Source organism: Gekko japonicus, unplaced genomic scaffold, assembly GCF_001447785.1.
Source record: "Gekko japonicus isolate JY-2015 unplaced genomic scaffold, Gekko_japonicus_V1.1 scaffold627, whole genome shotgun sequence".
Classification (NCBI taxonomy): domain Eukaryota; kingdom Metazoa; phylum Chordata; class Lepidosauria; order Squamata; family Gekkonidae; genus Gekko; species Gekko japonicus.
The window spans coordinates 559,836-560,056 of NW_015173142.1; the positions used below are offsets into that span (position 1 = coordinate 559,836).

General features: G+C 62.4%; 1 protein-coding gene across 1 annotated transcript in view; it reads left to right on the top strand.

The window, feature by feature from the left end:
* Positions 1-221, top strand: part of LOC107119720 — a 17,264-nt gene that overhangs the window by 10,415 nt on the left and 6,628 nt on the right. The window lies entirely within an intron of this gene.

Genomic DNA, 221 nt, shown 5'->3' on the forward strand with positions numbered 1-221 from the left:
CCCGAGAGGTGAGACAGCGTTTAGCCAACACAGAGCTGCGTGTCCACCACCAGGGGGCCGACGTGGAAGGCGATTGTGCGCATGAGGAAGTCTGCGCCATCGGCAGAAAGGCGGACAAGCGGATCCCAGCGAAAACTGCAACCAACCCAACATGCACCGGCTGTGGCGGGAAGCACCCGAGGGAGAGCTGCTGGACCAGGGACGTGGACTGCAGGAAGTGT